Here is a 14,792-nt window from a genome sequence, read left to right on the forward strand (position 1 = left end):
GAAGTCATCTGCAGAGAGGGAGGAGGGGGGAGGGGGAGGAGGATTCAGGAGTGAGGAGAAGGTGGCAAAGAGCTTCCTAGGGTTAGAGGCAGATGCTTGGAATTTAGAGTGGTAGAAAATGGCTTTAGCAGCAGAGACAGAGGAGGAAAATGTAGAGAGGAGGGAGTGGAAGGATGCCAGGTCCGCAGGGAGGCGAGTTTTCCTCCATTTCCGCTCAGCTGCCCGGAGCCCTGTTCTGTGAGCTCGCAATGAGTCGTCGAGCCACGGGGCGGGAGGGGAGGACCGCGCCGGCCTGGAGGATAGGGGACATAGAGAGTCAAAGGATGCAGAAAGGGAGGAGAGGAGGGTTGAGGAGGCAGAATCAGGAGATAGGTTGGAGAAGGTATGAGCAGAGGGAAGAGATGATAGGATGGAAGAAGAGAGAGTAGCGGGGGAGAGAGAGCGAAGGTTGGGACGGCGTGATACCATCCGAGTAGGGGCAGTGTGGGAGGTGTTAGATGAGAGCGAGAGGGAAAAGGATACAAGGTAGGTCGGAGACTTGGAGGGGAGTTGCAATGAGGTTAGTGGAAGAACAGCATCTAGTAAAGATGAGGTCGAGCGTATTGCCTGCCTTGTGAGTAGGGGGGAAGGTGAGAGGGTGAGGTCAAAAGAGGAGAGGAGTGGAAAGAAGGAGGCAGAGAGGAATGAGTCAAAGGTAGACGTGGGGAGGTTAAAGTCGCCCAGTACTGTGAGAGGTGAGCCGTCCTCAGGAAAGGAGCTTATCAAGGTATCAAGCTCATTGATGAACTCTCCGAGGAACCTGGAGGGCGATAAATGATAAGGATGTTAAGCTTGAAAGGGCTGGTAACTGTGACAGCATGGAATTCAAAGGAGGCGATAGACAGATGGGTGAGGGGAGAAAGAGAGAATGACCACTTGGGAGAGATGAGGATCCCGGTGCCACCACCCCGCTGACCAGAAGCTCTCGGGGTGTGCGAGAACACGTGGGCGGACGAAGAGAGAGCAGTAGGAGTAGCAGTGTTGTCTGTGGTGATCCATGTTTCCGTCAGTGCCAAGAAGTCGAGGGACTGGAGGGAGGCATAGGCTGAGATGAACTCTGCCTTGTTGGCCGCAGATCGGCAGTTCCAGAGGCTACCGGAGACCTGGAACTCCACGTGGGTCGTGCGCGCTGGGACCACCAGATTAGGGTGGCCGCGGCCACGCGGTGTGGAGCGTTTGTATGGTCTGTGCAGAGAGGAGAGAACAGGGATAGACAGACACATAGTTGACAGGCTACAGAAGAGGCTACGCTAATGCAAAGGAGATTGGAATGACAAGTGGACTACACGTCTCGAATGTTCAGAAAGTTAAGCTTACGTAGCAAGAATCTTATTGACTAAAATTATAAAAATGATACAGTACTGCTGAAGTAGGCTAGCTGGCAGTAGCTGCGTTGTTGACACTACACTAATCAAGTCGTTCCGTTGAGTGTAATAGTTTCTGCAGTGCTGCTATTCGGGGGCTAGCTGGCTAGCTAGCAGTGTTGTTTACGTTACGTTGCGTTAAAAGAACGACAATAGCTGGCTAGCTAACCTAGAAAATCGCTCTAGACTACACAATTATCTTTGATACAAAGACGGCTATGTAGCTAGCTATGTAGCTAGCTACGATCAAACAAATCAAACCGTTGTACTGTAATGAAATGAGATGAAATGAAAATGTGATACTACCTGTGAATGCGACACATCCTACACATACATACACACACGCCTCCTACACATACATACACACACGCCTCCTACATATACATACACACATCCTACACATACATACACACACACACACACACACACACACAGCCTATACATACATACACACATGCCTCCTAAAACATACACACACACATCCTACACATACATACACACACACATCCTACACATACATACACACATGCCTCCTACACATACATACACACACACACAGCCTACACATACATACACACACGCCTCCTACACATACATACACACACGCCTCCTACACATACACACACACACACCTCCTGCACATACATACACACACACAGCCTACACATACATACACACACGCCTCCTACACACACATACACACACGCCTCCTACACATACATACACACACACATCCTACACATACATACACACATGCCTCCTACACATACATACACACACGCCTCCTACACACACATACACACACGCCTCCTACACATTCATACACACACACCTCCTACACACACATACACACACGCCTCCTACACATACATACACACACGCCTCCTGCACATACACACACACACAGCCTACACATACATACACACACACACAGCCTACACATACATACACACACGCCTCCTGCACATACATACACACACACAGCCTACACATACATACACACATGCCTCCTACACATACATACACACACACACACAGCCTACACATACATACACACACGCCTCCTACACATACATACACACAGGCCTCCTACACATACACACACACACACACCTCCTGCACATACATACACACACACAGCCTACACATACATACACACACGCCTCCTACACACACATACACACACGCCTCCTACACATACATACACACACACCTCATACACATACATACACACACGCCTCCTACACATACATACACACACGCCTCCTACACACACATACACACACGCCTCCTACACATACATACACACACACCTCCTACACACACATACACACACGCCTCCTACACATACATACACACACGCCTCCTACACATACATACACACACGCCTCCTACACATACATACACACACACCTCCTACACATACATACACACACGCCTCCTGCACATACATACATACACACCTCCTGCACAATGACCTTTTATTTGCATGACAAACATTTACATTATTAATGACACCAGAAATGAAGGTAACAAAATGTGTTTTAGCTGCTGAGCAACCTACCCATTTCACAATGCCTCTTCATCGACGTTGTATGACCAATATTCTCCACTTTACATTTAAACTTTAGACAATAAAATCATATGAAAAATGTATTAGTTTTACTGTCACACCATTAGTTTTACTGTCACAACACAGCACAGGTGGGGGATATTTGAAGTAGCCAGTTGTTGCTGGAGGGAGAAGGAGCCAGTCAGAGCGCACGACGAGACGTGGCCGGTAGCAGTCAGTCAACGAGGGTAATATCCTGGTGTGAGCCAGTGCACGGGCATACAGAGCGAGAGGAGCGCACCCGTCCCGGACACTTTACATTAGGCTGGCTACCTCCTGTGTTACAAATTCATATATGAAGAAAAGCAATCAGGTGGTTCTGAATGGTGAATAAAAGGTGAATAAAACGGTGAGTGATAAAAAAATTTGAATTAAATAAGTTGCCAAAATACATCAATTTGATCATTATACTTTTGCTGTTTTAACCGATATAACTGTTTTGACATTTGCGCACAGGCTTCCATAAATGGTAGCATCATGGACATTAGAAATAACCTGCTGTTGTTCATCGTTGACAAACCACAAACATATATTATATAGTTTATGTCGCAGTGGAATAATGTCTGTTTACACTGTTTTAAAGTTCTCTGTTAGAAACATGCAGATAGTAGACACTTGAAAATGCCTTGCCTCTTAATTATTTGACAATTGTTTTGTACAGTGTTTTTCAATGTAAATCTGTCAATTTTCGTATTGGGCAGGTTTTTATTTCCGAGGAAGCAACTATAAACAGCCTCGTCTGTTTTGCATTTTGTGTATTTTTAGTTGGCGACATGTTATTAATAGCCATCTGTTTTGGTCGGGATCCTCACTAGAATAGTGGGAACATATTGTACAAAGGGATTTGGTGGAACTGTCCTTCAAAGTGACAGATTTTCACCCCACTGCAGACATATCTGTACATTGTATACTGATAGGTTAAAGGAAAAGGGAAAGAAAGGCCTGTATTGCTGTGTTTTTATGGCTGATTATTTTGGGTAATGGAGAAACATTCCTAAAAAAACCACAGGCTTTTATAATTTGACAGGGTTTCTATGTGACCTCTGTCTGTGACTGGGCTGTTGGGAAGAACCTTACTTTATTATTTTGTAGTTATTTAAAGTATAATTGAAGGTCAGAACTGTATTACCTACTCTTACTGTAGGCCAAACAATCAGAATTTGGATGATGATAATGCTGAAATCGTCTCCATTTACATCATCATAAGTTATGTTGTTATCTGTGTGTGGTTCGCTGGGCCATGTGAGCCAGTGTTTGGCAGCTCTGTAAGAGGGAGTGCTGTATTTGGACTTGGGGCCAAGGATTACCCCTCTACCATCCACCCTGTCCATTGAAGCTAGGGATATAGTGAGAGGTCAGAGAGATGGAAAGGGGAGAAAAATATATAGTTTCACAGACTTACATGCCACCTTGCGTGCCAAATCTCTCTCGGTCATTATCAGATGATTGAGTTCTGTGAAGCACAGCAAGAGATGAGGAATGAGAGAGAGAGAGAGAGAGAGAGAGAGAGAGAGAGAGAGAGAGAGAGAGAGAGAGAGAGAGAGAGAGAGAGGGAATTACAGAGAGAAAGAGAAGGACAGAGAGAGAGAGAGAGAGAGAGAGAGAGAGAGAGAGAGAGAGAGAGAGAGAGAGAGAGAGAGAGAGAGACAGAGAGAGAGAGAGAGAGAGAAATTAGAGAGAGAAAGAGAAGGACACAGAGAGAGAGGAGGACATAGAGAGAGAAATTGAAGGACAGAGAGAGAGAGGGGAATTACAGAGAGAGAGAGGGGAATTGCAGAGAGAGAGAGAGAGAGAGAGAGAGAGAGAGAGAGAGAGAGAGAGAGGTATTACAGAGAGAGAGGAATTACAGAGAGAAAAAGAAACAGAGAGAGAGAGGAGGAATTACAGAGAGAATGAGAGGGACACAGAGAGAGAGAGGAGGAATTAGAGAGAAAGAGAAGGACACAGGGAGAGAGAGGAGGAATTGCAGAGAGAAATAGGACATGGAGAGAGAGAGAGGAGGAATTACAGAGTGAAAGATAAGGACACAGAGAGAGAGGAAGAATTGCAGAGAGAAATAGGACATGGAGAGAGAGAGAGGAGTTACACAGAGAAAGAGAAGTACACACAGAGAGGAATTACAGAGAGAAATAGGACACGGAGAGAGAGAGAGGAGTTACACAGAGAAAGAGAAGTACACACAGAGAGGAATTACAGAGAGAAAGAGGACACAGAGAGAGAGGAGGAATTACAGAGTGAAAGATAAGGACACAGAGAGAGAGAGAGGAGGAATGAGAGAGAGAAAGAGAAGGACACACAGAGGGAAAGGAGGAATTAGAGAGAAAGAGAAGGACACAGGGAGAGAGAGGAGGAATTGCAGAGAGAAAGAGAAGTGCACACAGAGAGGAATTATATAGAGAAAGAGGACACAGAGAGAGAGGAGGAATGAGACAAAGAGAGAGAGAGGAATTACAGAGAGACAGAGAAGGACAGATAGAGAGAGAGGAGGAATTACTGAGTGTAAGATAAGCACACACAGAGAGAGAGAGAGAGAGAGAGAGAGAGAGAGAGAGAGAGAGAGAGAGAGGAGGAATTACAGAGAGAAAGAAGGACACACAGAGAGAGAGAGAGAGAGAGAGAGAGAGAGATAGAGAGAGAGAGGGAGGAATTACAGAGAGAAAGAAGGACACACAGAGACAGAGAGAGAGAGAGAGAGAGAGAGAGAGAGAGAGAGAGAGAGAGAGAGAGAGAGAGAGAGAGAGGAATTACAGCGAGAAAGAGAAGGACACAGAGAGAGAAAGAGAAGGACACAGATAGAGAGAGAGAGACAGAGAGAGAGAGAGAGAGGGGAAGGAATTACAGAGAGAAAGAGAAGGACACAGAGAGAGAGAGGAGGACATAGAGAGAGAAATTGAAGGACACAGAGAGAGAGAGAGGAATTAGAGAGAGAAAGAGAAGGACAGAGAGAGAGAGGAATTACAGAGAGGAAGAAGGACACACAGAGAGAGAGAGAGAGAGAGAGAGAGAGAGAGAGAGAGAGAGAGAGAGAGAGAGAGAGAGAGAGAGAGAGAGAGGATTTACAGCGAGAAAGAGAAGGACACAGAGAGAGGAAGAGAAGGACACAGAGGGAGAGAGAGAGAGAGAGAGAGAGAGAGAGGAATTACAGCGAGAAAGAGAAGGACACAGAGAGAGGAAGAGAAGGACACAGAGAGAGAGAGAGAGAGAGAGAGAGAGAGAGAGAGAGAGAGAGAGAGAGAGAGGGGAGGAATTACAGAGAGAAAGAGAAGGACACAGAGAGAGAGAGGAGGACATAGAGAGAGAAATTGAAGGACACAGAGAGAGAGGGGAATTAGAGAGAGAAAGAGAAGGACACACAGAGAGAGAGAGAGAGAGAGGAAGAGAGAGGAGGAATTAGGGAGAAAGAGAAGGACACAGGGAACAAGAGGAGGAATTGCAGAGAGAAAGGGGACACTGAGAGATAGAGGAGTTACACAGAGAAAGAGAAGTACACACAGAGAGGAATTACAGAGAGAGAGAGAGAGAGAGAGAGAGAGAGAGAGAGAGAGAGAGAGAGAGAGAGAGAGAGAGAGAGAGAGAGAGAGAGAGAGAGAGAGAGAGAGAGAGAGAGAGAGAGAGAGAGAGGAATTACAGAGAGACAGAGAAGGACAGATAGAGAGAGGAGGAATTACAGAGCGCAAAAGCGTAAGCACAGAAAGAGATGGAAATTGAGTGAAAAAGAGGAACAGAGAGGAGAGCGAGGAAGGGAAAAATTACTCCAAATTAGCCAAAGTTATTATTGACCTCCAGGCGCTCTTCAGGTGTCATAAAGATGGCGGCGTAATGTTTGCCCGTGTCTCTCCTTCTCTTGTTTTGCCAAATAACTTTGGAAAAGTTAGCTGACATTGACCGTCATCCTATTTCTCCTCAAATGACTAGTGTTGTTGGATCTCACGTCTATATTAATTCCATGTGTGTCTGTATAAATGTCCAGTGTGTGTATTATTAGACTGAAAGGTGGCAGGTTGTAATCAGTTCCAGACCTTAGTGGTTCCATGATGAGCTGTCATCACTCTGTTCACACTGTGGTGGTCCTGATGGCATGAAGACAGAACACACTTAGTAGTGGAACAGAGAGCTAACCGATCGCTGCAGCTGTACATAGTCTATAGGTAAATAGCTCACCCTTTTTCACCTACCTCATTCCCATACTGTTTTTATACTGTTTTTATTTATTTACTTTTCTGCTCTTTTGCACACCAATATCTCTACCTGTACATGCCCATCTGATCATTTATCACTCCAGTGTTAATCTGCAAAATTGTATTATTCGCCTACCTCCTCATGCCTTTTGCACACATTGTATATAGACTGCCCATTTTTTCTACTGTGTTATTGACTTGCTAATTGTTTACTCCATGTGTAACTCTGTGTTGTCTGTTCACACTGCTATGCTTTATCTTGGCCAGGTCGCAGTTGCAAATGAGAACTTGTTCTCAACTAGCCTACCTGGTTAAATAAAGGTGAAATAAAAATAAATTAAAAAAGAGACAGGGAGGGGAAACCAACCAGGAACTAACCAGGGTGCTGCTACCTTAGTAGTCATGTAGAAGTTAATATCTGATCTGTTGTTAAGGTACTTTACTTATAACAAGATGAGCAGAGAGGAGAAGGACGAGAGAGAGAAGGGAGTGGGCTGGCTGGAAGCATAAAGAGGTAGAGAGAGGGAGGGATAGGGGGATGGAGAGAGGGATGGAGAGAGGGATTGAAAGAGGGAGAGGGGGATGGAGAGAAGGATAGAGAGAGGGAGGGATAGGGGGATGGAGAGAAGGATAGAGAGAGGGAAGGATAGGGGGATGGAGAGAGGGATGGAGCAGGGGATGGAGAGGGGGATGGAGAGAAGGATGGAGAGAGGGAGAGGGGGATGGAACGAGGGATGGAGAGAGGGATGGAGAGGGGGATCCACAGAAGGATGGAGAGAGGGAGAGGGGGATGGAGCGAGGGATGGAGAGAGGGAGAGGGGGAAGGAGGAGGGATGGAGAGAGGGATGGAGCAGGGATGGAGAGGGGGATGGAGAGAAGGATGGAGAGAGGAGATGGGGGGATGGAGAGGGATGGAGAGGGGATGGAGAGAGAAGGATGGAGAGAAGGATGGAGAGGGATGGAGAGAGGAGGGGGATGGAGAGAAGGATGGAGAGAAGGATGGAGAGAGGGATGGAGAGGGGATGGAGAGAAGGATGGAGAGAGGGAGAGGGGGATGGAGAGAGGGATGGAGAGAAGGATGGAGAGAGGGATGGAGAGAGGGAGAGGGGGATGGAGAGAAGGATGGAGAGAGGGATGGAGAGAGGGAGAGGGGGATGGAGAGAAGGATGGAGAGAAGGATGGAGAGGGAGAGGAGATGGAGGGGATGGAGAGAAGGATGGAGAGAAGGATGGAGAGAGGGAGACGGGGATGGAGAGAAGGATGGAGAGAAGGATGGAGAGAGGGGAGAGGGGGATGGAGCGAGGGAGAGGGGGATGGAGAGAAGGATGGAGAGAGGGAGAGAAGGATGGAGAGAGGGAGAGGGGGATGGAGAGAAGGATGGAGAGAGGGAGAGGGGGATGGAGAGAAGGATGGAGAGAAGGATGGAGAGAGGGAGAGGGGGATGGAGAGAAGGATGGAGAGAAGGATGGAGAGAGGGAGAGGGGGATGGAGCGAGGGAGGGAAAAACATCCAATTAGAGGGAATAAGGCCCAGTGCCAATGCACATTATTGTATGTTTGAGTGTGTGTGTGTGTATTTGTGTTTGTGAGTGTGTGTCCAGACCACTGTGTTGGCATGTGCCACCCTAATGACGTCACCTTTCCTAAGACCTGAGGACAGATGTTAACTCCCAGAGCTAGCCACCAGGTTAGGTACATTTGAAGACACACAGGTTCCACTCAGACTCATCATCCGAGCCCAGAGAAATTAGACCCGACTAACCGTATGACGAGATGTCCAGTGTTTTAAACGGGTGCACAAGTCCATTCCTCTAAGGTAGGCTTGATGGTTATTATTTGTTGTTCTCTGTATTCGGTCGTTGAACAGGTCCAGCTGACACTGTAAGCAGAGCCCAGGCCAAAGTGGTGAGAGAGAGAGAGAAAGAGAGAGAGAGAGAGAGGTAGAGAGAGAGAGAGAGAGAGAGAGAGGGGGGGGGGGAGCAGGAATAAGTGAAAGATAAAACGGGAGGGAGCTGGAAGAGAGGGCCATGTAACATGGAGAGGGCACCATTTTGTGGCCTGGTTTCAGACCCACACTGATCAATGACCCTATTGATCCTGCATATTTGGCTTGTCACACTCACATCACAGCCAAGAAACTCAGGCCAGGCCAGCAGTCATAGTTTTGAACAGACAACATATATCACACTCAAGTCACCTTATTATAAACTCAGCAAAAAAGGAAATGTCCTCTCACTGTCAACTGCGTTTATTTTCAGCAAACTTAACATGTGGAAATATTTGTATGAACATAACAAGACTCAACAACTGAGACATAAACTGAACAAGTTCCACAGACATGTCCACAGACAGATGTAGTCTATCACAGCGCCATCTGTTTTGTCACCAAAGCCCATATAATACTCACCACTGCGACCTGTATGCTCTTGTCGGCTGGCCCTCGCTTCATATTCATTGCCAAACCCACTGGCTCCAGGTCATCTATAAGTCTTTGCTAGGTAAAGTCCCCCCTTATCTCAGCTCACTGGTCACCATAGCAGCACCCACCCGTAGCACGCGCTCCAGTAGGTATATTTCAATGGTCACCCCAAAGCCAATTCCTACTTTGGCCGCCTTTCCTTCCAGTTCTCGGCTGCCAATGACTGGAACGAATTGCAAAAATCACTGAACCTGGAGACTCATATCACCCTCACTAACTTTAAGCACCAGCTGTCAGAGCAGCTCACAGATCACTGTACCTGTACATAACCCATCTGTAAATAGCCCATCCAACTACCTCATCCCCATACTGTTATTTTTTTCTCCTTTGCACCCCAGTATCTCTACTTGCACATTCATTTTCTATCACTCCAGTGTTTAAATTGCTAAATTGTAATTAATTCGCCACTATGGCCTATTTAAATAAAGGTGAAATATATGTATATATGATGAACAGAAATGGAATAATGTGTCCCTTAACAAAGGGGGGGTCAAAATCAAAAGTAACAGTCAGTATCTGGTGTGGCCACCAGCTGCATTAAGTACTGCAGTGCATCTCCTCCTCATGGACTGCACCAGATTTGCCAGTTCTTGCTGTGAGATGTTACCCCACTCTTCCACCAAGGCACCTGCAAGTTCCCGGACATTTCTGGGGGGAATGTCCCTAGCTCTCACCCTCCGATCCAACAGGACCCAGACGTGCTCAATGGGAGTGAGATCCGGGCTATTCGCTGGCCATGGCAGAACACTGACATTCCTGTCCTGCAGGAAATAACGCACAGAACGAGCAGTATGGCTGGTGGCATTGTCATGCTGGAGGGTCACGTCAGGATGAGCCTGCAGGAAGGGTACCACATGAGGGAGGAGGATATCGTCCCTGTAAAGCACAGTGTTGAGATTGCCTGCAATGACAACAAGCTCAGTCCGATGATGCTGTGACACACCGCCCCAGACCATGACGGACCCTCCACCTCCAAATCGATCCCGCTCCAGAGTACAGGCCTTGGTGTAACGCGAATCCGACCATCACCCCTGGTGAGACAAAACCGCAACTCGTCAGTGAAGAGCACATTTTGCCAGTCCTGTCTGGTCCAGCGACGGTGGGTTTGTGCCCATAGGCGACGTTGTTGCCAGTGATGTCTGGTGAGAACCTGCCTTACAACAGGCCTACAAGCCCTCGGTCCAGCCTCTCTCAGCCTATTGAGGACAGTCTGAGCACTGATGGAGGGATTGTGCGTTCCTGGTGTAACTCGGGAAGTTGTTGTTGCCATCCTGTACCTGTCCTGCAGGTGTGATGTTTGGATGTACCGATCCTGTGCAGGTGTTGTTACACGTGGTCTGCCACTGCGAGGGCGATCAGCTGTCCGCCTGTCTTAGGCGTCTCACAGTATGGACATTGCAATTTATTGCCCTGGCCACATCTGCAGTCCTCATGCCTCCTTGCAGCATGCCTAAGGCACAGTCATGCAGGCAGGCAGGGACCCTGGACATCTTTCTTTTGGTGTTTTTCAGAGTCAGTAGAAAGGCCTCTTTAGTGTCCTAAGTGTTCATAACTGTGACCTTAATTGCAAACCGTCTGTAAGCTGTGTTAGTGTCTTAATGACCGTTCCACAGGTGCATGTTCATGAATTGTTTTTGGTTCATTGAACAAGCATGGGAAACAGTGTTTAAACCCTTTATAATGAAGATCTGTGAAGTTATTTGGATTTTTACGAATTATCTTTGAAAGACAGGGTCCTGAAAAAGAGTATTTTTTTTTTTGCTGAGTTCATACTCCCCAAAGTGCCTATTACTAACACACTGAATAGAAAGCATTTCGAGCTATACCTGAAGGTGTCTGTCCTCCTATCAGTATGGCTCTCCACAGTCAATCAGTCAGTCAACTGGGGGCTTGTAGGGAGAGGTCAGGATTTCAGGTCTCCATGACTGGTTCAGTCTGTCAACAATGTGACTTGATGATCCAACTCAGTGGGCGGAGCTTTCTTTCAACTTTGATTCTCGGAAGTGTCCTGTGTGTCATCGTGAAAGTAGTTTTTGTTTTAGAAGGGGAGAGAGAAGAGAAAGGAAGTTTATCCTGTGGCTTACTGAATGACATTGAAATCCTATTCACAGGGAACCTTAATCTGGATACATAACACCTTAATATGGGAAGGTAATCTGTCTGTGTAGAGAGAGGAGGAAGGGAGGGGGAGAGGGGATGGAGAGAAAGTGAGAAAGTCACAGGATAAACTTCCCTTGTTTATCTCTCTCTCCCTCTCTCTCTCTCCCTCGCTCACTCTCTCTCTGTCTCTCTCTCTCTCTTTATATCTGGACAGGGCATATGTGATCAGATTAGGGTCATCCAATATGACAGTTTTCCACAGGGCAACTGATGACACACTGTAACCTCCACACATTTCTAGTGCATTATCATATCAGGCAACTCTGCGTATCTGACACTGTCCAGGGGTCGTGGGAACCGACAACTTCAGAAGAGCACTTTTCCCAGATAACCCGGGCATGGCCACTCACACGGGGGACATTTGAAGCATTTGCCACCTCACCACGATAAGAGTTGTCACTCTCTCTCTCACACAAACACACACTGTTTTATCTGGACCAAAAAGGGGCGTGACAGGGGGCCTGGTCTGCCTATCGTGGTTGAATTTTAGAGAAACATTTTACAGTTTTAAAGCTGATATGCTGTTTATTTTTTTTATAGATTGATTGATTTTGTGGGGGGGGATAGATGAGCTTTAATATTGCAGATAGATTGTGGCTAATGGACAACAATACTTAGGCTTCTACTTCCAGCTTATACACACTATATCGTTTTTACCGACACAGGATATTTTACATTAGTTATCTATTTTTGTATTTATTTTTGTCCTACCCTTCAGCTACCCTATGTCCTTTATCTCAAACATAATAACAAAATGAACACTGCTAAATTCATTGTTTTCGGGATTTTCAATTCTCAATTTTCCCTGACTATCTCTTTTATTTGGGTAATTGTTAGTGCTCTAAGATAGTATTATATGAAAAATATATAGGTCCATTATCTTTTCTGTACTTTATATTTGTTTTTTTCCAAACCCTGAATATTAAGTTCTTAAAAAAAGACTTAGACAGCCCGAAAAAAAATGCTTAAAATGCCCTCCCAATGATTTAAATGGAGGAAAAAATCACAAACACACACGCTAATGTAGTCAGTATTGGGTAGTGTAGTCAGGATGGGGTAGTGTAGTCAGGATGGGGTAGTGTAGTCAGGATGGGGTAGTGTAGTCAGGATGGGGTAGTGTAGTCAGGATGGGGTAGTGTTGTCAGGATGGGGTAGTGTAGTCAGTATGGGGTAGTGTTGTCAGGATGGGGTAGTGTAGTCAGGATGGGGTAGTGTAGTCAGGATGGGGTAGTGTAGTCAGGATGGGGTAGTGTAGTCAGGATGGGGTAGTGTAGTCAGGATGGGGTAGTGTAGTCAGGATGGGGTAGTGTAGTCAGGATGGGGTAGTGTAGTCAGGATGGGGTAGTGTTGTCAGGATGGGGTAGTGTTGTCAGGATGGGGTAGTGTTGTCAGGCTGGGGTAGTGTAGTCAGGATGGGGTAGTGTAGTCAGGACGGGGTAGTGTAGTCAGGACAGGGTAGTGTTGTCAGGACGGGGTAGTGTTGTCAGGATGGGGTAGTGTTGTCAGGATGGGGTAGTGTTGTCAGGATGGGGTAGTGTAGTCAGGATGGGGTAGTGTTGTCAGGCTGGGGTAGTGTTGTCAGGATGGGGTAGTGTAGTCAGGAATGGGTAGTTCTGTCAGGAATGGGTAGTGCTGTCAGGATGGGGTAGTGTTGTCAGGATGGGGTAGTGTTGTCAGGATGGGGTAGTGCTGTCAGGATGGGGTAGTGTTGTCAGGATGGGGTAGTGTTGTCAGGATGGGGTAGTGTAGTCAGGACGGGGTAGTGTAGTCAGGACGGGTAGTGTTGTCAGGACGGGGTAGTGTTGTCAGGACGGGGTAGTGTTGTCAGGGTGGGGTAGTGCTGTCAGGCTGGAGTAGTGTAGTCAGGATGGGGTAGTGTTGTCAGGATGGGGTAGTGTAGTCAGGATGGGGTAGTGTTGTCAGGATGGGGTAGTGTTGTCAGGATGGGGTAGTGTAGTCAGGATGGGGTAGTGTTGTCAGGGTGGGGTAGTGTTGTCAGGCTAGGGTAGTGTAGTCAGGATGGGGTAGTGTAGTCAGAATGGGGTAGTGTTGTCAGGATGGGGTAGTGTAGTCAGGATGGGGTAGTGTTGTCAGGGTGGGGTAGTGTTGTCAGGCTGGGGTAGTGTAGTCAGAATGGGGTAGTGTAGTCAGGATGGGGTAGTGTAGTCAGGATGGGGTAGTGTAGTCAGATTGGGGTAGTGTAGTCAGGACAGGGTAGTGTAGTCAGATTGGGGTAGTGTAGTCAGATTGGGGTAGTGTAGTCAGATTGGGGTAGTGTAGTCAGGATTGGGTAGTGTAGTCAGGACAGGGTAGTGTTGTCAGATTGGGGTAGTGTAGTCAGGATTGGGTAGTGTAGTCAGATTGGGGTAGTGTAGTCAGGACAGCGTATTGCAGTCAGATTGGGGTATTGTAGTCAGGACAGGGTAGTGTAGTCAGATTGGGGTAGTGTAGTCAGGCAAGGGTAGTGTAGTCAGATTGGGGTAGTGTAGTCAGGATGTGGTAGTGTAGTCAGATTGGGGTAGTGTAATCAGGATGGGTAGTGTAGTCAGTACAGGGTAGTGTAATCAGGACAGGGTAGTGTCGTCAGGACAGCGTATTGCAGTCAGATTGGGGTAGTGTAGTCAGGACAGGGTAGTGTAGTCAGATTGGGGTTGTGTAAAGGGTCAGGGGGAGAGTCCTCCTTCCAGTGTACCCCTGGTTCTTAAACTATTTGATCCCAAAGCCTGTCAACATTATTTGTAACCCACCCAAGCATAGATTTAGCACCATCTTGTACATGCCTGTGATTGTTTAGGACCAGGGAAGTAGTGGAGGGTAAATACACGTAAATGCTGTTTACAAACCTTTTTAAAAATGAAATAGATTAAACGTTTTTTATTTAGTTAATTAGCGTTTACCCAATTACTATTGCATTCCCAGTGTTGATCAACGCTCAGAACAGTTATATTCTCTGAGTTTTTA

At 46.7% G+C, this 14,792-nt stretch overlaps 1 protein-coding gene across 2 annotated transcripts in view; it reads right to left on the bottom strand.

The window, feature by feature from the left end:
- Positions 1-7,077, bottom strand: part of LOC118367680 (urotensin-2 receptor-like) — a 33,122-nt gene extending 26,045 nt beyond the window's left edge. For both annotated transcript variants that reach the window (XR_008119567.1, XM_052509712.1), the window contains exons 1-2: positions 6,796-7,077; positions 4,418-4,468 (exon numbers count right to left, since the gene is read on the bottom strand). The gene's annotated coding sequence lies outside the window, so the exon portion shown is untranslated. The remainder of the gene's footprint in view (positions 1-4,417; positions 4,469-6,795) is intronic.
- Positions 7,078-14,792: the final 7,715 nt, after the last annotated feature.

This window comes from Oncorhynchus keta, unplaced genomic scaffold (genome assembly GCF_023373465.1).
Source record: "Oncorhynchus keta strain PuntledgeMale-10-30-2019 unplaced genomic scaffold, Oket_V2 Un_contig_496_pilon_pilon, whole genome shotgun sequence".
Lineage (NCBI taxonomy): Eukaryota > Metazoa > Chordata > Actinopteri > Salmoniformes > Salmonidae > Oncorhynchus > Oncorhynchus keta.